At 43.7% G+C, this 22441-nt stretch overlaps 1 protein-coding gene across 4 annotated transcripts in view; it reads right to left on the bottom strand.

Annotated features, from left to right (window-relative positions):
• The window catches only part of LOC106584620 (transcription factor SOX-6), a 184144-nt gene that overhangs the window by 137007 nt on the left and 24696 nt on the right, over positions 1-22441 (bottom strand). For all 4 annotated transcript variants that reach the window (XM_014170103.3, XM_045706435.2, XM_014170102.3 and 1 more), the window contains one exon: positions 18761-18825. The gene's annotated coding sequence lies outside the window, so the exon portion shown is untranslated. The remainder of the gene's footprint in view (positions 1-18760; positions 18826-22441) is intronic.

Genomic DNA, 22441 nt, shown 5'->3' with positions numbered 1-22441 from the left:
CAGGATCTTCATCCAGTCCTATTTTAAAATGTTTGTGTTCTTACCTTGACAGCAATCTATGGACAAGATGACTGCTATCTATGATTTGCTTCCCCACTGCCATCAACCATTAATATGAGTATTTCTTGTGCAGAGCCTTGTTCTAGTGGTAACTCTCTCCGGCACCTGCTGCATTCAACTTTCCACCGGAGAACAAGGATCAATCCCTACTTCCAACCTTCCCACTGTTTCTCCCATTTGCCTGTTTCCCCATCTAATTTCCTTACTGTCTGAATAAAGTGTCAAAACACCCAAACAAATATTAGCATACTTTAAATTTCATCACCAAAAAATCTCAATGTAACCATGTCATCGAATATTATTCAAAGCTTCCTGAATACACCTGACCGTGTTTATTTTTTAAATACTTTTTGTACTCTGGACATAGGCCTAAGCCATGTCAAAATACATAGAATGTCAGGAAATTCATTTTAAAATGGGATAAATGTGTGTGTGTGTGTGTGTGTGTGTGTGTGTGTGTGTGTGTGTGTGTGTGTGTGGGGGGGGGGGGGGGGGGGGGGTGGTTTAAACCATAAACTGTTTGTGTGAGTGATGGAGGTACATAAATGACCATACATCAAAGTTAATGTACAGTATCACTGAGCATTAACTATTTACCATACATCATTACTGATATGTGTCTCTACTCAATAGATAGTACAACAGTAACCTACTAACATTATTTAACCTTTATTTAACTAGGCAAGTCATTTAACCTTTAACCTTTATTTAACTACGCAAGTCATTTAACCTTTAACCTTTATTTAACTACGCAAGTCAGTTAACCTTTATTTAACTAGGCAAATCATTTAACCTTTATTTAACTAGGCAAGTCATTTAACCTTTATTTAACTACGCAAGTCATTTAACCTTTAACCTTTATTTAACTAGGCAAGTCATTTAACCTTTATTTAACTAGGCAAGTCATTTAATACAATATATACATATGAGATGAGTAAAGCAGTATATAAACATTATTAAAGTGACTAGTGTTCCATTATTAAAGTGGCCAGTGATTCCATGTCTATGTATATAGGGCAGTAGCAGGGTGCAGGGTTGAGTAACCTGGTGGTAGCCGGCTAGTGACAGTGACTAAGTTTAGGGCAGGGTACTGGGTGGTAGCCGGCTAGTGATGGCTATTTAACAGTCTGATGGCCTTGAGATAGAAGCTGTTTTTCAGTCTCTCTGTCCCAGCTTTGATGCAGCTGCACTGACCTCACCTTCTGGATGATAGTCGGGGTGAACAGGCCGTGGCTCGGGTGGTTGATGTCCTTGATGAAATGTTTTGGCCTTCCTGCGACATCGGGTGCCGTAGGTGTCCTGGAGGGCAGGCAGTGTTCCCCCGGTGATGTGTTGGGCAGACCACTCCACCCACTAGAGAGCCCTGTGGTTGTGGGCAGTGCAGTTGCCGTACCAGGCGGTGATACAGCCCAACAGGATGCTCTCAATTGTGCATCTGTCAAAGTTTGTAAGGGTTGCTGTTGTGCCTTCTTCACCACACTGTCTGTGTGGGTGGACCATTTCAGATTGTCAGTGATGTGTTCGCCGAAGAATTTGAAGCTTTCCACCTTCTCCACTGCGGTCCCGTCGATGTGGATAGGGACGTGCTCCCTCTGCTGTTTCCTGAAGTCCACGATCAACTCTTTTGTTTTGTTGACATCTCGTCATTGTTGGTAATCAGGCCTACCACTGTTGTGTTGTCTGCAAACTTGATGATTTAGTTGGAGGGGTGCATGGCCACGCAGTCATGGGTGAACAGAGAGTACAGTTTGGGACCCAATCTCTGTCTTATCCTAGTACCTTTATCTCTAACTCTCCATTGTACCATTTTATTTCTTACTTTCTGTAACTGCATGGGTTGTGTGTGTCAAACAGGTAAGTGAGCGAGGTGTACACATGAGTGACTTTAAAAAATTAAGATTATATTCTCTATTTGAATAAAACACAAAATATGTTGCTGTAATTTGTCCATCGGTCTCCCACGGTATGCAACGGTCTCCCACGGTATGCAACGGTCTCCCACGGTATGCAATGGTCTCCCACGGTATGCAATGGTCTCCCACGGTATGCAACGGTCTCCCACGGTATGCAACGGTCTCCCACGGTATGCAACGGTCTCCCACGGTATGCAACTGTCTCCCACGGTATGCAACTGTCTCCCACTGTACGCCGCCACTGGTGCGTATTCACATGGCATCCAAGGGTACATTGGGAGTGAACAAAGTGGAACTATCATAGTATGGGACACAGTGGCATACAGTAGGAGACCGTGATAGACTATGGTAGACTATGGTAGACTATGGTAGACTATGGTAGACTGTGGTAGACTGTGGTAGACTGTGGTAGACTATGGTAGACTGTGGTAGACTGTGGTAGACTGTGGTAGACTATGGTAGACTATGGTAGACTGTGGTAGACTGTGGTAGACTGTGGGAGACTGTGGCATACCGTGGGAGACAGAGGGAGACAGAGGGAGACAGAGAATATAGTGGGAGACAGAGGGAGACAGTGAATATAGTGGGAGACAGAGGGAGACAGAGAATATAGTGGGAGACAGAGGGAGACAGTGAATATAGTGGGAGACAGAGGGAGACAGTGAATATAGTGGGAGACAGTGAATATAGTGGGAGACAGTGAATATAGTGGGAGACAGAGGGAGACCGTGAATATAGTGGGAGACAGAGGGAGACCGTGAATATAGTGGGAGACAGTGAATATAGTGGGAGACAGTGAATATAGTGGGAGACAGAACGAGACAGAGGGAGACCGTGAATATAGTGGGAGACAGAGGGAGACCGTGAATATAGTGGGAGACAGAGGGAGACAGTGAATATAGTGGGAGACAGTGAATATAGTGGGAGACAGTGAATATAGTGGGAGACAGAAGGAGACAGTGAATATAGTGGGAGACAGTGAATATAGTGGGAGACAGTGAATATAGTGGGAGACAGTGGGAGACAGTGAATATAGTGGGAGACAGAACGAGACAGTGAATATAGTGGGAGACAGTGAATATAGTGGGAGACAGAAGGAGACAGTGAATATAGTGGGAGACAGAGAATATAGTGGGAGACAGAGAATATAGTGGGAGACAGTGAATATAGTGGGAGACAGAGAATATAGTGGGAGACAGAGAATATAGTGGGAGACAGTGAATATAGTGGGAGACAGAAGGAGACAGTGAATATAGTGGGAGACAGAGAATATAGTGGGAGACAGAGAATATAGTGGGAGACAGTGAATATAGTGGGAGACAGAACGAGACAGTGAATATAGTGGGAGACAGTGAATATAGTGGGAGACAGTGAATATAGTGGGAGACAGTGAATATAGTGGGAGACAGTGGGAGACAGTGAATATAGTGGGAGACAGTGGGAGACAGTGAATATAGTGGGAGACAGTGAATATAGTGGGAGACAGAGAATATAGTGGGAGACAGTGAATATAGTGGGAGACAGAGGGAGACAGTGAATATAGTGGGAGACAGTGAATATAGTGGGAGACAGTGAATATAGTGGGAGACAGAGAATATAGTGGGAGACAGAGAATATAGAGGGAGACAGTGAATATAGTGGGAGACAGAAGGAGACAGTGAATATAGTGGGAGACAGTGAATATAGTGGGAGACAGTGGGAGACAGTGAATATAGTGGGAGACAGAACGAGACAGTGAATATAGTGGGAGACAGTGAATATAGTGGGAGACAGAAGGAGACAGTGAATATAGTGGGAGACAGTGAATATAGTGGGAGACAGAACGAGACAGTGAATATAGTGGGAGACAGTGAATATAGTGGGAGACAGAGAATATAGTGGGAGACAGTGAATATAGTGGGAGACAGAGGGAGACAGTGAATATAGTGGGAGACAGAGAATATAGTGGGAGACAGTGAATATAGTGGGAGACAGAGGGAGACAGTGAATATAGTGGGAGACAGTGAATATAGTGGGAGACAGTGAATATAGTGGGAGACAGAACGAGACAGTGAATATAGTGGGAGACAGTGAATATAGTGGGAGACAGAACGAGACAGTGAATATAGTGGGAGACAGAGAATATAGTGGGAGACAGTGGGAGACAGTGAATATAGTGGGAGACAGTGAATATAGTGGGAGACAGAGAATATAGTGGGAGACAGTGAATATAGTGGGAGACAGTGAATATAGTGGGAGACAGTGAATATAGTGGGAGACAGTGAATATAGTGGGAGACAGTGAATATAGTGGGAGACAGTGAATATAGTGGGAGACAGTGAATATAGTGGGAGACAGTGAATATAGTGGGAGACAGTGAATATAGTGGGAGACAGTGAATATAGTGGGAGACAGTGAATATAGTGGGAGACAGTGAATATAGTGGGAGACAGAGGCGAGACAGTGAATATAGTGGGAGACAGAGAATATAGTGGGAGACAGAGGGAGACAGTGAATATAGTGGGAGACAGTGAATATAGTGGGAGACAGAGAATATAGAGGGAGACAGTGAATATAGTGGGAGACAGTGAATATAGTGGGAGACAGTGAATATAGTGGGAGACAGAGAATATAGAGGGAGACAGTGAATATAGTGGGAGACAGAGAATATAGTGGGAGACAGAGGGAGACAGTGAATATAGTGGGAGACAGAGGGAGACAGTGAATATAGTGGGAGACAGTGAATATAGTGGGAGACAGTGAATATAGTGGGAGACAGTGAATATAGTGGGAGACAGAGGGAGACAGTGAATATAGTGGGAGACAGTGAATATAGTGGGAGACAGAGGGAGACAGTGAATATAGTGGGAGACAGAGGGAGACAGTGAATATAGTGGGAGGCAGAGGGAGACCGTGAATATAGTGGGAGACAGTGAATATAGTGGGAGACAGTGAATATAGTGGGAGACAGAACGAGACAGTGAATATAGTGGGAGACAGAGGGAGACAGTGAATATAGTGGGAGACAGTGAATATAGTGGGAGACAGAGAGAGACAGTGAATATAGTGGGAGACAGAGAGAGACAGTGAATATAGTGGGAGACAGAACGAGACAGTGAATATAGTGGGAGACAGAGGGAGACAGTGAATATAGTGGGAGACAGTGAATATAGTGGGAGACAGTGGGAGACAGAGAATATAGTGGGAGACAGTGAATATAGTGGGAGACAGTGAATATAGTGGGAGACAGTGAATATAGTGGGAGACAGAGAATATAGTGGGAGACAGTGAATATAGTGGGAGACAGTGAATATAGTGGGAGACAGTGAATATAGTGGGAGACAGAGGGAGACAGAGAATATAGTGGGAGACAGAGAATATAGTGGGAGACAGAGAATATAGTGGGAGACAGTGAATATAGTGGGAGACAGAGGGAGACAGAGAATATAGTGGGAGACAGAGAATATAGTGGGAGACAGAGAATATAGTGGGAGACAGTGAATATAGTGGGAGACAGAGAATATAGAGGGAGACAGAGAATATAGTGGGAGACAGTGAATATAGTGGGAGACAGTGAATATAGTGGGAGACAGTGAATATAGTGGGAGACAGAGGGAGACAGAGAATATAGTGGGAGACAGAGAATATAGTGGGAGACAGAGAATATAGTGGGAGACAGTGAATATAGTGGGAGACAGAGGGAGACAGTGAATATAGTGGGAGACAGAGGGAGACAGTGAATATAGTGGGAGACAGTGAATATAGTGGGAGACAGTGAATATAGAGGGAGACAGAGGGAGACAGTGAATATAGTGGGAGACAGAGAATATAGTGGGAGACAGAGGGAGACAGAGAATATAGTGGGAGACAGTGAATATAGTGGGAGACAGTGAATATAGTGGGAGACAGTGAATATAGTGGGAGACAGAGGGAGACAGTGAATATAGTGGGAGACAGAGAATATAGTGGGAGACAGTGAATATAGTGGGAGACAGTGAATATAGTGGGAGACAGTGGGAGACAGTGAATATAGTGGGAGACAGAGGGAGACAGTGAATATAGTGGGAGACAGAGAATATAGTGGGAGACAGTGAATATAGTGGGAGACAGTGAATATAGTGGGAGACAGGACGAGACAGTGGGGGACAGTGAATATAGTGGGAGACAGAACGAGACAGTGGGGGACAGTGAATATAGTGGGAGACAGAACGAGACAGTGGGGGACAGTGAATATAGTGGGAGACAGAACGAGACAGTGGGGGACAGTGAATATAGTGAGAGACAGAACGAGACAGAGGGAGACAGTGAATATAGTGGGAGACAGAACGAGACAGTGAATATAGTGGGAGACAGAACGAGACAGAGGGGGACAGTGAATATAGTGGGAGACAGAACGAGACAGTGAATATAGTGGGAGACAGAACGAGACAGTGGGGAACAGTGAATATAGTGGGAGACAGAACGAGACAGTGGGGGACAGTGAATATAGTGGGAGACAGAACGAGACAGAGGGAGACAGTGACGCTGTGAGTAAACTTTACGTTTCAAATAAACAGGAGATCTGATACTGCAGCTCCCTCTTTCCCTATATTCTCTCTCTCTCCCTCTCCCTCTTTCCTTATATTCTTTCTCTCTCTCGCTCTCCCTCTTTCCCTATATTCTTTATTTCTCTCTCTCCCTCTCCCTCTTTCCCTATATTCTTTCTCTCTCTCCCACTCACTCTTTCCCTATATTCTTTCTCTCTCTCCCTCTCCCTCTTTCCCTATATTCTTTCTCTCTCTCCCTCTCCCTCTTTCCCTATATTCTTTCTCTCTCTCCCTCTCACTCTTTACCTATATTCTTTCTCTCTCTCCCACTCACTCTTTCCCTATATTCTTTCTCTCTCTCCCTCTCCCTCTTTCCCTATATTCTTTATTTCTCTCTCTCCCTCTCCCTCTTTCCCTATATTCTTTATTTCTCTCTCTCCCTCTCCCTCTTTCCCTATATTCTTTCTCTCTCTCCCTCTCCCTCTTTCCCTATATTCTTTATTTCTCTCTCTCCCTCTCCCTCTTTCCCTATATTCTTTCTCTCTCTCCCACTCACTCTTTCCCTATATTCTTTCTCTCTCTCCCTCTCACTCTTTACCTATATTCTTTATTTCTCTCTCTCCCTCTCACTCTTTCCCTATATTCTTTCTCTCTCTCCCTCTCACTCTTTACCTATATTCTTTATTTCTCTCTCTCCCTCTCCCTCTTTCCCTATATTCTTTCTCTCTCTCCCACTCACTCTTTCCCTATATTCTTTCTCTCTCTCCCTCTCACTCTTTACCTATATTCTTTCTCTCTCTCCCACTCACTCTTTCCCTATATTCTTTATTTCTCTCCCACTCACTCTTTCCCTATATTCTTTCTCTCTCTCCCTCTCACTCTTTCCCTATATTCTTTATTTCTCTCTCTCCCTCTCCCTCTTTCCCTATATTCTTTCTCTCTCTCCCACTCACTCTTTCCCTATATTCTTTATTTCTCTCCCACTCACTCTTTCCCTATATTCTTTATTTCTCTCTCTCCCTCTCACTCTTTCCCTATATTCTTTCTCTCTCTCCCTCTCTCTTTCCCCTTGCGTGTCAGTCAGCGTGTTGTTTACTCTTTAAGAACATATTGGTCCACAGGTCAGGTGAAATTTCAGAGAACTATTAGAATAGTGCAAGGATTACTTACCGATTAAGGGGGTTAAGTTCAACTAGTTAAGTTTAAATTTAGTCGGTGGAAACTCCATTGTGTTGAAGAGAGGGGCTGAAGAAGAGAGAGAGCCTATTTGCCTTGTCAACCTTCCTGTTCTTAATCTACTCTGATCCTGTTGGAGGTTAAATTCATTAGACCACTGTTAGTTACACACTTCACTCTTGACAGTGATATAAGACCATGGCTGGTTCATAGTTACACTAGGGCACACACACACACACACACACACACACACACACACACACACACACACACACACACACACACACACACACACACACACACACACAGGCATACGCACGCACACACGCACACACACACACATGAAAGCACACGAGGCAACACACACACACTAAAACAAGCACATACACCACCGCACCACACACACAACAGACATGCTCGCACACACACACACTTTTTCCTCGGATCACAGTCTCCATATATACTGTATATCCATATGGTTAATTGACTTCGACAAAGAACAAAAGGCGACGATTAGAGGATTGACGGTTCCACACAGTCACTGATCAGGGGGACTTAGTCGTGGCTTTGAAAGAGGTCATCCCTCCCTGCACTATGATTACCAGACCTCTTGGCCATGTTCATTAGGGCAAAACGTTTTAAAACCTTTTGCAAAGGAAAGCAAAAATGAGCATTGCTTAAGTCCTAGTAGTCCCTCCCTGTTTCAGTCCGTTTTCTTCTGTTTGATTCATTATGGACACAACCCAGATGTCACATGAGGATAGGGAGGATGCTCCTTCTCCTGCACTTTGTAAAGTATGTGTCTTGCGCCATCCCACTGGGCACAGACGTCAGTTCGATGTCTAGTTTTATTAACATGTGGATGAGTTGTCAACTAACGTGAATTCAACGTGAAATCAATAAAAAATGGCACCATGTATTGGATTTAGATTAAAAGTTGGGTGAAAGAAATTCCCTTACGTTGATGACTTTTTGCAAATCCAATCTATTTTAAAAGTTGATTCAACGTCATCATTTTATTTTTTTTGTTATCAAATCAAAGTGTATTGGTTGTGTACACAGCTTAGCAGATGTTATAGCAGGTGCAGCTAAATGTTTATGTTATTAGCTCCTAACAATGCAATAAAATGTCAAATAAGTACACAAATTATACAAAAAAATGTAATTAAGGAATGTCATAACGAATCCAATTAACAACCCAAATAGCACTGTAACAGTAATCCAATTAACAACCCAAATAGCACTGTAACAGTAATCCAATTAACAACCCAAATAGCACTGTAACAGTAATCCAATTAACAACCCAAATAGCACTGTAACAGTAATCCAATTAACAACCCAAATAGCACTGTAACAGTAATCCAATTAACAACCCAAATAGCACTGTAACAGTAATCCAATTAACAACCCAAATAGCACTGTAACAGTAATCCAAATGCAATGTATATGTATATAAACCGGTGGAATTTACACAAGATATACTATGAATGATATGAATCCAGCATATAAAACATATTCGGTGTGTATAAACAGTGTAACATACCATGTACAGCAGTAGAAATATTACAATGAACTATGTCAAGAATACAGTATTTATATAAACAGTACAAAACCCCATAGCAAAATGGATAGAATTGCAGGAAATTAGCTTCCAGACCAGACACTGGAATATAAATACGGTGAGCTCCAAAAGTATTGGGACAGTGACACGGTTTGCTCTTTCGGCTCTGTATTCCAGCACTTTGGATTTTAAATGACACAATGACTAAGAGGTTAAAGTGCAGACTGTCAGCTTTAATTCTTGGTTATCTTCATCCATATCGAGTGAACCGTTTAGAAATTACAGCACTTTTTGTACATTTTAGGGGACCAAAAGTATTTGGACAAATTCACTTATACTCCATGTGTATTAAAGTAGTAAAAAGTTAAGTACTTGGTCTCATATTCATAGCATGCAATAACTACACTGTATTCACTAACATGTTCAACCTCGCCCTGACCCAGTCTGTAATACCTACATGTTTCAAGCAGACCACCATAGTCCCTGTGCCCAAGAACGCCAAGGTGACCAGACTAAATGACTACCACACCGTAGCACTCACATCTGTAGCCAAGGAATGCTTTGAAAGGCTGGTCATGGCTCACATCAACATCATCCTCCCAGAAGCTCTGGACCCACTCCAATTCCCATACTGCCTAAACAGATCCACAGATGATGCAATCTCTGTTGCGCTCCACACTGCCCTTGCCCAACTGGACAAAGGGAACATCTATGTGAGAATGTTGTTCATTGGCTTCAACTCAGCAGCGTTCAACACCATAGTGTTAAGGTCCCTGGGACTGAACACCTCCCTCTGACACTGGATCCTGGACATCCTGACGGGACACCCCCAGGTGGTGAGGGTAGGCAACAACACATCTGCCACGCTGAACCCCAACACTGGAGTGCCTCAGGGCTGTGTGCTTAGTCCCCTCCTGTACTCCCTGTTCACCCACGACTCCGTGGCCGTGCACGACTCCAACACCATCGTCAAGTTTGCCAATGACACGACAATGGTAAGCCTGATCACCGGCGGCAATGAGGAAGCCTATAGGGAGGAGGTCAGAGACCTGGCAATTTGGTGCCAGGAAAACAACCTCTCCCTCAACGTCAACAAGACTAAGAAGCTGATCGTGGACTACAGGAAATGGACGGCCAACCCCCCATTCACATCAACAGGGCTGTAGTGGAGCGGGTTGAAAGCTTCTAGTTCCTTACTGTCTACATCACTAAGGACCTATCATGGTCCAAACACACCAACAAAGTTGTGAACAGGGCACAACAATGCCTCTTCTCTCTCAGGAGGCTGAAACTATTTTGGTATAGATCCTCAGATCCTAAAAATGTTATACAGCTGCACCATTGAGAGCATCCTGACTGGTTGCATCACTGCCTGGTTTGGCAACTACTCGGCATCCGACCACAAGCCGATACAAAAGGTAGTACGTATGGCCCAGTACATCACTGGAGACAAACTCCCTGCCATCCAGGACCTCTATACCAGGCGGTGTCAGAGGATGGGCCTAAAAATTGTCAGACTCCAGCCACCCAAATCATAGACTGTTCTCTCTGCTACCATACCGGAGCACTAAGTCTGGGACCAAAAGGCTCCTGAACAGCTTCTACACCATAGCCTTAAGACCCTTTTTGCAATAACTATTTTTGACTCTATGCACACACACTGGACTCTTCCCACACACTCACACATACTGTAGATAATGGTTAGGGTGAACAGGCCGTGGCTCGGATGGCTGAGGTCCTTGACGATCTCCTTGGCCTTCTTGTGACACTGGGTGCTGTAGATGTCCTGGAGGGCAGGCAGTATACCCACGGTAATGTGCCGCACCACCCTGTGGAGAGGCCTGCAGTTGCGGGCGGTGCAGTTGTCGTACCAGGGTTAAGGTCTGATTATAAAGGCTTAACCACTGATCTGAAAGGATCGGCATTATATAGGCATAACGACTGATCTAGGGCCTCCCGAGTGGCGCAGCAGTCTAAGGCACTGCAGTGCTTGAGGCGTCACTACAGATCCGGGTTTGATCACGAGCTGTGTCGCAGCCGGCCGTGACCGAGAGACCCATAAGGCAACGCACAATTGGCCCAGCATCGTCCGGGTAAGGGGAGGGTTTGGCCGGCCGGCCAATACTACTTGAGTAAAAGTCTAATAGTATTTGGTTCTAAATATACTTAAGTATCAAAAGTAAATGTAATTTAAGTAAAATATACTTAAGTATAAATAATTTCAAATTCCTTATATTAAGCAAAGCAGATGGCACTATTTTCTTGTTTTAAAAATGTATCATTTACAAACGATGCATTTATATTTAGTGAGTCTGCCAGATCAGAGGCAGTAGGGATGACCATGTGTTCTCTTGATAAGTGTGTGAATTGGACCATTTTCCTGTCCTGCTAAGCATTCATCATGTAATGAGTACTTTTCGGTGTCAGGGAAAATGTATAGAGTAAAAAGTACAATATTTTCTTTAGGAATGTAGTGAAGTAAAAGTAGTCAAAAATATAAATAGTAAAGTAAAGATACCCAAAAAAAAGTAGTACTTTCAAGTATTTTGAGTTAAGTACTTTACACCACTGCCGGCCGGGATGTCCTTGTCACATCACGCTCTAGCGACTCCTGTGGCACGCCGGGCACATGCACGCTGACACGGTGGCCAGTTGTACGTTTCCTCCGACACATTGATGCGGTTGGCTTCCGGGTTAAGTGAGCAGTGTATCAAGAAGCAGTGCAGCTCTGTGTTTTGGAGGACGCATGGCTCTCGACCTTCGCCTCTCCCAAGTCCATACGGGAGTTGCAGTGATGGGACAAGACTGTAACTACCAATTGGATATCACGAAATTGGGGAGAAAAAGGGCAAAAATAAATAAATATAGGTATAATCACTGGTCTGAAAGGACTGGCATTATAAAGGTATAACCACTGGTCTGAAAGGACTGGCATTATAAAGGCATAACCACTGGTCTGAAAGGACCGGCATTATAAAGGCATAACCACTGGTCTGAAAGGACCGGCATTATAAAGGCATAACCACTGGTCTGAAAGGACCGGCATTACAAAGGCATAACCACTGGTCTGAAAGGACTGGCATTATAAAGGCATAACCACTGGTCTGAAAGGACCAGCATTATAAAGGCATAACCACTGGTCTGAAAGGACCAGCATTGCAACATATCACTTAAGTCACAAATGGCACACTATTCCCTATATGTGACCCGTTTCAAGAAACATTTTAACGTTTTTTTTTTAAATGTATTTTTATCAAAATGTGTTCTGCCTTCTGGAACATGTGAACTTTCATGTGCCTTAATAACAAACTTGTATGCCATGCCATCTGTAAATACGAATAACATTTTTAAATTACGAGTCTTGTTTTAAATTACGAGTCTTGCGCCACAGGATTCCACTGGCTGTTACGTAGGTGGGACGATTTCGTCCCGCCGACCCTAGAGAGGTTAAGACCCAAGTGCAGACTGTGTGAAGTAACAATGTTTAATGTAACAACCGGGGCAGGCAAACGACAGGTCAAGGCAGGCAGGGGTCGATAATCCAGAGTAGAGGCCAAGGTACAGGACAGCAGGCAGGCTCAGGGTCAGGACAGGCAACGGGCAAAAACCAGGAGGACGAGAAAAAAGAAACTGGAAAAAGCAGGCGCTGAGACACAAAATGCTGGTAGGCTTGAACAAACAAGACGAACTGGCCACAGACAGACAACACAGGTATAAATACCCAAAGGATAAGTGGGGAAGATGGGCAACACCTGGAGGGGGTGGAGACAAGCACAAGGACAGGTGAAACAGAACAGGGCGTGACATGATGAACCGTTTACCAATATGGACACCTAGAGTGGTGACAGTGACAGCCCTGTGAGACCGTGTAGCACGGCTGCCATGGCAGATCTGAGAGGCCAGGTGAGGATTAGAGTGAGTTGCCCCTAGACGCTGATATTGGGTCAGTTTCCCTACTAATGTTTAAGGTTAAGATCGAGTGAAGGGACGTTGATCCTACATCTGTACCTAGAGAAACTTTACCGCGGAGGGCCAGGTGGCCAGCCCCTGTGGCTTGGAAAAGAACAGGTGAGTTTGATCCTGACCTTTCACCCCCTCAGTTAAAACCAGAAGCAATTATTAACCTGAGTGGTGGCTGCTCTGACGGCATTTCTTAATGGTAGCCTTTAGAAGTATGTCGGCTTTAGGAGACACCAGTTGTTACCTGGCATTGAGGTGAAAGTAAGTTAAACGTATGCACGCACACTCACGCATGCACGTGCATACACACACACACTCACACACACACACACACACACACACACACACACACACACACACACACACACACACACACACACACACACACACACACACACACACACAAACCTCCCTAGCAGAATTTTCAGGCGGGGCACAAAGGCCCCCAAAGCAACATAGGCCCTTTGACATCAAAATAACTGTCATACAATGGTAGGAGAAACACTGCACTAACCGAATGGAAAGAGCATTTCACAACAACAAATACAATCTTCTGCCTTTGTGTTTTGACAGCCACTGCCTGTGCTTGGTACAGATCATATAATGGACATAATGTACTCTGAAGAAGAGTGACACAAACACATTCCCTACAGTACATTTCTTAAGTCTGAGTCTCCCCTTAAGGAGATATGTGACATATGCCACAGGGTGATATGTGGAAGGTGACATATGCCACTGGCTGAGTACCTTCCAAGCTCATCATTAAGCTCGAGGCCCTGGGTCTGAACCCTGCCCTGTGCAACTGGGTCCTGGACTTCCTGATGGGCCACCCCCAACAACACCTCTACTATGGTGATCCTCAACACAGGGGCCCCACAAGGGTGTGTGCTCTGCCCCCTCCTGTACTCCCTGTTCACCCATGACTGCGTGGCCACGCACGTCTCAAACTCAATCCTCAAGTTTGCTGACGACACAACAGTTTTAGGCCTGATTACCAACAACGACGAGACAGCCTACAGGGAGGAGGTGAGGGCCCTGGCGGAGTGGTGCCAGGAAAATAACCTCTCCCTCAACGCCAACAAAAATGAAGGAGCTGATCATGGACTTCAGGAGACAGCAGAGGAAGCACGCCCCCATCCACATCGACAGGGCCACAGTGGAGAAGGTGAAAAGCTTAAAGTTCCTCGGTGTACACATCAATGACGATCTGAAATTCCACACCCACATAGACAGTTAGGTGAAGAAGGCACAACAGCGCCTCTTCAACCTCAGGAGGCTGGTACGGCAACTGTACCGCCTGCAACTGCAGGGCTCTTCAGAGGGTGGTGCGGTCTGCCCAAAGCATCACCGGGGGCACACTGCCTACCTTACAGGACATCTACAGCACCCGGTGTCACAGGAAGGCCAAAAAGATCATCAAGGACCTCAGCCACCCGAGCCACAGCCTGTTCACCCCACTACCATCTAGAAGGCGAGGTGAGTACAGGTGCATCAAAGCGGGGACCGAGAGACTGAAAAACAGCTTCTATCTCAAGGCCATCATAGTCACCACTAGCCGGCCCCCGCTCAGTTCCCTGCCCTGAACTCAGTAACTGTCACTAGCCGACTACCACCCGGTTATTCAACCCTGCACCTTAGAGGCTGCTGCCCTATCTACATAGACATGGAATCACTGGTCACTTTAATAATGTTTACTGTTTTACCCACATCATATGTATATACTGTATTCTAGTCAAGGACTATCCTATATAAGTACTGCTGTCCACTTCATATGTATATACTGTATTCTAGTCAAGGCCTATCCTATTTAAATATTGCTGTACATATACTATTCTATCCTACGTATTCTTCAGATATACTACATATTCTATCCATATACTGTCCATGTCTATACATCCCATCATATATTTAAGCAATAAGGCACCTCGGGGGTGTGGTATATGGCCAATATAGCATGACTAATGGCTGTTCTTAAGCAAGACGCAACACGGAGTGCCTGGATTCAGCCGGGGTATATTGGCCATTTACCACAAACCCCTGAGGTGCCTTATTGCTTAAATATATGATGGGATGTATAGACATGTATAGACATACATATATTGCATTTTTCTACACCCGCAATAACATCTGCTAAATATGGGTATGCGACGAATAACAGTTTATTTTATACGTGTAATGTGATACAGTGGATCTGAAGTCATCTGAGAAGATGAGAGGGGCGAGCGAGGCAAGGAAAGATGTTTTGAAGGCTGTCAGTCATCATTGAGGATTGTTGATGTTAAAGATGACGATCATGACGATGGTGATGAAGATGGTAATGTTGACGGCTATGATGATCATAACGACAATTATGACATTAATGACGATAAGGACGACATTTTTACATTTACATTTTAGTAGACGCTCTTATCCAGAGCAACTTACAGTAGTGAATGCATACATTTCATACATTTTTTTTTTTGTACTGGCCCCCCGTGGGAATCGAACCCACAACCCTGGCGTTGCAAACACCATGCTCTACCAACTGAGCCACAGGGTAGGCCATGATGATGGCGACGACGGCAATGACGACAGTGATGATAATGACCATGACGATGAGTATTGACATGGCAGCTAGCACAACAACATACTTCGTGCCACGAACACTCACGGTATGTCTTTACTTCTTAGTGTAAGAAACAGAGGCCTCCAACTCTCCCCTCTAATCTTTTTCTCCCCCCTCCCTGACTTTATATCTCTCCCTCTTTCTCTTTCTCTTTCTCTTTCTCTTTCTCTTTCTCTTTCTCTCCCTGTATCAGAGACGGTCTCACTGCATGACCTCATGGAAGACGGTCTCACTGCATGACCTCATGGAAGGAGGATCTCCTTGAAGCCTCAGTGGTAATAGAAGAGACAAAAGAAGTCGTCCTGGGGAAGCTGCCCTCGCTTGTGGTTTGGAGGCCGAGAGAGGGAAAAAGTGACTAAGCCGCGTGGCTCTTTTCTTCTCTCCACTCCTCCATAAACAGAAAGGGATAAACTAGAAGGAGATCCTATTTAGAACAGGCCCCATTTCAAGGCTAATATAAGTGAAAGAGTGATAGAGCTTGGTGGTTTTGCAAAGACGCTGTGGGATGAGGCTGGTGGATTCTCTCGCTGGCTTTGAGCTGCTCGCTGATCCAGCCTAAGTAAGGAACCACATCCCAGGCCCAACCTATAGCCTCGCCATCTACAACCAATGAGCACATTCAAAAGAGAACCATATTCAAGTGATTTCAATGAATGAGTTAAGTAGTATGGATAGAAATACAACAGGGAGTGCACACCTCTTCAACAACAAGCCTTTGAAATGGACCTCCCTGCCCTGGCCAACATAGTGGATACGTATAGCCTATCCCCAAACAGTAAATCATTAAAGCCTTCCCACGACAAGGGCTAGGGGCCAATGAGGATCAGCTAACTGATAACCTATAGCGTAAAGTCCCTCCCCCTCTGACATGGCACCAGGGCCACAAAGAAGACAACTATTATTACTTTCAAACTGGGATAAACCATATGGCCATATGGCACTTTTCTTTAACTTCTCCCAGCTCTACATTTCATATATTTCTCTTGGTAAAGCCATTTAAATCTATAGGACTTCAATATTGACAGCTTAATTTGGGCTTTGCAGCAATATGACAATGAAGGCCTGATTCACAAGGTCTCCTCTGAACAGTTGATGTTGAGATGTGTCTGTTACTTTATTTGGGCTGCAATCTGAGGTAGAGTAAACTCTAATGAACTTATCCTCTACAGCACTCTAGGTGTTCCTTTCCTGTGGCGGTCCTCATGAGATCCAGTTTCATCATAGTGCTTGATGGTTTTTGTGACTGACCTTCATGTCTTAAAGTAATGATGGACTGTCATTTCTCTTTGCTTATTTGAGCTGATCTTGCCAAAACAATTCCACAAATTAACTTTTAACGAGGCACACCTGTTAATTGAAATGCATTCCAAGTGACTACCTCATGAAGCTGGTTGAGAGAATGCCAAGAGTGTGCAAAACTGTCATCAAGGCAAAGGGTGGCTACTTTGAAGAATATATTCTGATTTATTTAACACTTTTTTTGGTTACTACATCATTCGAAACGTGTTATTTCATAGTTTTGATGTCTTCACTATTATTCTACAATGTAGAAAATAGTAAAAAATCAAGAAAAACCCTTGAATGAGTAGGTGTGTCCAAACATTTGACTTGTACTATATATCTTTATTATGAAAAGAGAGAAAGTCCATTAAAAGGGATACTGTAGCGTAGACAGGGAGAAATTCCATTAAAAGCCTACTGTAATGTAGACAGGGAGAAATTCCATTAAAAGCCTACTGTAATGTAGACAGGGAGAAAGTCCATTAAAAGCCTACTGTAGCGTAGACAGGGAGAAATTCCATTAAAAGCCTACTGTAATGTAGACAGGGAGAAAGTCCATTAAAAGCCTACTGTAGCGTAGACAGGGAGAAAGTCCATTAAAAGCCTACTGTAATGTAGACAGGGAGAAATTCCATTAAAAGCCTACTGTAGTGTAGACAGGGAGAAAGTCCATTAAAAGCCTACTGTAATGTAGACAGGGAGAAAGTCCATTAAAATCCTACTGTAATGTAGACAGGGAGAAAGTCCATTAAAAGCCTACTGTAATGTAGACAGGGAGAAAGTCCATTAAAAGCCTACTGTAATGTAGACAGGGAGAAAGTCCATTAAAATCCTACTGTAATGTAGACAGGGAGAAAGTCCATTAAAAGCCTACTGTAATGTAGACAGGGAGAAATTCCATTAAAAGCCTACTGTAATGTAGACAGGGAGAAAGTCCATTAAAAGCCTACTGTAATGTAGACAGGGAGAAAGTCCATTAAAAGCCTACTGTAATGTAGACAGGGAGAAAGTCCATTAAAAGCCTACTGTAATGTAGACAGGGAGAAATTCCATTAAAATCCTACTGTAATGGAGACAGGGAGAAAGTCCATTAAAAGCCTACTGTAATGTAGACAGGGAGAAAGTCCATTAAAAGCCTACTGTAATGTAGACAGGGAGAAAGTCCATTAAAAGCCTACTGTAGTGTAGCGCTGACAGGTTCCTGGAGTGTTGCCTGCCTGTGTGTCTTTAAAAGAGGCCTTTCTACCCCACACTGAAAGCTCCTATTGAGTGAATACAGAGAAACACCCTGACCAGAGTGGTGGTCCAGATCCGTACGGGGAAGCTATCAAAAGCACTCTGTATGTGAACGACGAAGGCAAACTAACGGACACGTACAAAGTCAGGTACAGTTTGTTCACCTGAAACGTGACAACACGCAGAAATAAAAAGGCGTGTGCGCCACTGACATGACCATTTATACAAGACAGGTACATTCCTTTGTGGCATAACATATGCACCAAGAAATCCATGCTTTAAAGTGAAAGTTTCTGCTTTTGTTTTCGACTTCCCTAAGGCATTGTCAATTCCTCCAAACAGTTTTTAAATTCTTTAGCTGGTTATTTAGCAACATCCAGAATAAGTTTAACTTAAAACAAGTGAACTATCCCTTTAAGATAATGTCTTACAGAGTAGAAATTAGAATGGACTTAACACTTACAGCAGTAGAGAGACTTCAACACCTTCAGCTCACTTGTGGGTCAGAATTGGATTCATGAACGTCTCCTAAAAAAGAGCAAAAACAAGAGATCATTTAAAACAAACAATCAGTGGTGGAAAAAGTATCCAATTGTCATACTTGAGTAAAAGTAAAGATACCTTAATAGAAAATGACTCAAGTAAAAGTGAAAATCACCCAGTAAAATCCTACTTGTTTAAAAGTATTTGTTATTACATATACTTAAGTATCAAAAGTACATTTTAATTGCTAAAATATGCTTAAGTATCAAAAGTAAAAGTATAAATAATTTCAAATTCCTTATATTAAGCAAAGCAGACGGCACCATTTTCTTGTTTTTAAAATGTTTGGATAGCCAGGGGCACACTCCAACACTCAGACCATTATTTACAAATAAAGCATTTGTGTTTAGTGAGTCCACCAGATCAGGCAGTAGGGATGACCAGGGATGTTCTCTTGATAAGTGTGTGAATTGCACTATTTTCCTGTCCTGCTAAGCATTCAGAATGTAACTAGTACTTTTGGGTGTCAGGGAATGTGTATGGAGAAAAAGTACATTATTTTCTTCAGGAATGTAGTGAATTAAAAGTAAAAGTTGTCAAATTTAAATAGTAAAGTACAGATACCCCAAAAAACGACTTAAGTAGTACTTTCAAATATTTTTACTTAAGTACTTTACACCACTGCAAACAATCACATCATTACATTAATATTAAAAATGTATACACATATGGACAGCATATAATGATTACAAGGTTATATCTTGCACACTTGATTGCCTTTATGCCATGTTTACATTTGTTCATGGAGTGTGATTTGTGTATTCTTTATTGGACAAAGAAGAGATAGGAGAAGAGTGTAACATAGGCAGTGGGTTGGAATCAAACCCACGCCGACACTGACCACTAGTCCTCCCAGGCCACACAGAATTGTCACTTAATCTGCTATTGTTTTGATTGTAATGAGAAATATCTCATTAGGTTCTGTGTGTATAATTAGGATTAACTCAGTGTGTGCCCCTAAAAACTAAATGTCAGAGCATTTTTTATAAATTACGCTTCTTCTAGTTGTTAATCTAACGTCTTCATCTATAGCTATGCATATAGGCATGCAATGTGCTTCTATACTTGCTGCCTATCCAACAGAGAGCCTCCATGTTGGACAGGAGAGGCAGTGTAACGTAATGGTGCACACACACGGCAGCACATAAATGACAACGCATACTGTATGCAGGCACACAAACCCAGCAACACACCCAACATTAAGATTATTCAACACAGCTTTGAAGTTGGACGTTTGTTAAGCCTTGTCTTAACGTGATTACTGTCGAGGCCGCCGAGGTAGGTCACTTTGTCCTCATCAACCTGGAGGGAGAAGAAGGTGGCACCCTAGTCCCTATATGATGTACTACTCTGGACCAGAACTCTAGTCAAAAGTAATGCACTACATAGGGAATAGGATGCCACTTGGGCCACAACGAAGAGTCACTGCCCGACACTGCTCTCACACATCAGTGGAAACGTACCAACTAGTCGTGTGTAACTACTTAGCTTCTAAAGAGCCTTTCTCCTGTGGCGCTGCTGGTTACCGCAAATAAATGAGAGAGAGAGAGAGATATAGATATAGATATAGATAGATCATGGAATATACATACACACACAACCAACCTCCAACTGACATCAAAGTAAACTTTATATTTTCTCTGAGGGCACAATTTAGAGCAATTCCAACAAGAACAACCCAGAGCCCTTGTGTTCTAGGAAGATCCTAAACTACTTAACAAATACTCAGCAGAAAATATAGCTAGAACCATCCAACCTATATCTCTGTTTCATGGAATAAGGTGAAGTTGCTCCTAGTCACTGATCTTGGGTCAGTTTTGCATTTCCATTACTAATGGTTAAGGATAGGATTGGAGGAGGGCATGCTGATCCTAGATCTGTACCTAGCCAAAACTTTACCCCCGGAGCCTGTTTCAAAGTCAGTTTCAAAACAATCACTGCCACATAAAAACAAAAAACTTTGCACTAAGTCGAGGTCCCTTGACTGCCATTCATACTCTCAACCTGTCAGCTCGTCTGAACACGTTCCAAATATCTGCAGAACCAGTTATTCTCTCTTTCTCTCCTCTACTTCATTCTTTCCTCTTTTTCTCCACCGCTCAACACACCCTCGCCACTCTATCATCTGCCGCTGGTGGCCTCAACACCTGGAGGACGATTGGTAATCAGAAAGACAGCTGGCTACCCAGGAAGACAAGAACAAGCCACGGAACACACTTAACACACACACTTAACACACACACACACACACACACACACACACACACACACACACACACACACACACACACACACACACACACACACACACACACACACACATGCACTAGCCGGCACTCACACTTCACACAAAAACACACACAACACACTTCTTAACATAAAGACCTTTATTTTACAGGATATGGCATGTGACATGCCACTGCACTCAAGACACAGCACTCAAAATAAGTGTGTAGCCTCAAAAACGTATGTGTGTGTGTGTGCTGGTGTGTTCATGTGTTTTCATGTACATGTGTGCATAAAGGCGGTGGAGAGAGGCCCAGAACCCTGCTATGATAACCTCAGTAATTTAGGTCTATAAATTTGCTGAGGAAAACCCAGAATAACAAAGGAAGGCCTTCTCCTCAGAGAATATCCAGCAGATCATTTAGTTACTACCCACTGGACCCCTTCCAGTCTCACTCAGCCACAGCTGGTCGGAGCATTGGGCTGACAGTAAGGATCCACACACACACACAGACAAACACACAGACAAACACACAGAGACACACACACCTGCACTCTCACGCACATGTAAGCACAGACAAACACACTCCTCTCATGCACATACACACAGACAAACTGACACAACCAGCCTCCCCCTCCACACACACCACACACACACACACACACACACACACACACACACACACACACACACACACACACACACACACACACACACACACACACACACACACACACACACACACACACACACACTTCCCACATCCACTCTAAGGTCTTGACATGCAAGGGAGAGATGAAGCCGTCCTGGGCCTCCCCTGACAACTGGGATATGGCTGCTACCTGTTTGGCAAGGGTTCCAGCAGCTGTAAAATATTACTGTCCATATTAGGCGAACGTTCAGGCAGCTATGGAACACACCTGTCTGAGTGAGGATCTGGCAATGGTGAAATGAGAGGGTAGACTAGCTAGCTACATGTTCGGCAAAAGTTCAAGTAGTGAAATTACAGACAGGGACTAGGGAAACACAGCACAGTGGAACAACCAGAAGAAATCTGTGGAGAGATACACACATGGTGCAACACATGAATACATGCATTCACACACACATGCCAGCACACCAAAACATCCATGTGCTGTTTCGTCCCAGTTGTCAATGTCGCTCAGAAAATGGGAGACAAAGAGACACTGTGAGACAGAGAGGGTCTCGATAACGCTTGCAGCCCATGAGCTTCGACGTTGCGATGTCAATGAGGCGTTGCGATGTCAAGCACAGCTCTACTCAGATATTGTATGTTGCACCGCAAGCTAATCACCTGGTCAATTAAACTAGAACAGATGTCAATTGATCCATAAATGATGAGCTGGTCAGTGG

This window comes from Salmo salar, chromosome 23, assembly GCF_965601325.2.
Source record: "Salmo salar chromosome 23, fSalSal1, whole genome shotgun sequence".
NCBI lineage: Eukaryota > Metazoa > Chordata > Actinopteri > Salmoniformes > Salmonidae > Salmo > Salmo salar.
The sequence above is the reverse complement of the archived record's forward strand: the minus strand, read 5'-3'. Positions and strand labels throughout refer to the sequence as shown.